The sequence below is a fragment of the Hippocampus comes genome, unplaced genomic scaffold (genome assembly GCF_001891065.2).
Source record: "Hippocampus comes isolate QL1 unplaced genomic scaffold, H_comes_QL1_v1.1 scaffold20, whole genome shotgun sequence".
Taxonomy (NCBI): domain Eukaryota; kingdom Metazoa; phylum Chordata; class Actinopteri; order Syngnathiformes; family Syngnathidae; genus Hippocampus; species Hippocampus comes.
This window is the reverse complement of record NW_017805462.1, coordinates 1172249-1172544: the sequence shown is the minus strand read 5'-3', so window position 1 is coordinate 1172544 and position 296 is coordinate 1172249.

Genomic DNA, 296 nt, shown 5'->3' with positions numbered 1-296 from the left:
AAATTTTTTAACAAAAATCGCTTCCTTTACTCCCCTTTCAAACCATCTCTTTTCTGTTCCTAGGATTTTTACTTGTTCATCTTCAATTGTGTGGTTTGTTTCTTTTAAGTGTGCGTATACTGCACTTTTGTTATCATTGTTTTTCCATTTGTGTTGATAAAGTCTTTTCTTGAGTGTTTGTTTGGTTTCTCCAATGTAATTTTCCTTGCACTCACTTTCTTGGCAACGGATGGAATAAATCAGATTGCATTTTTGGGTGTTAGGAACCCGGTCTTTGGGGTGTACTAGTTTTTGTC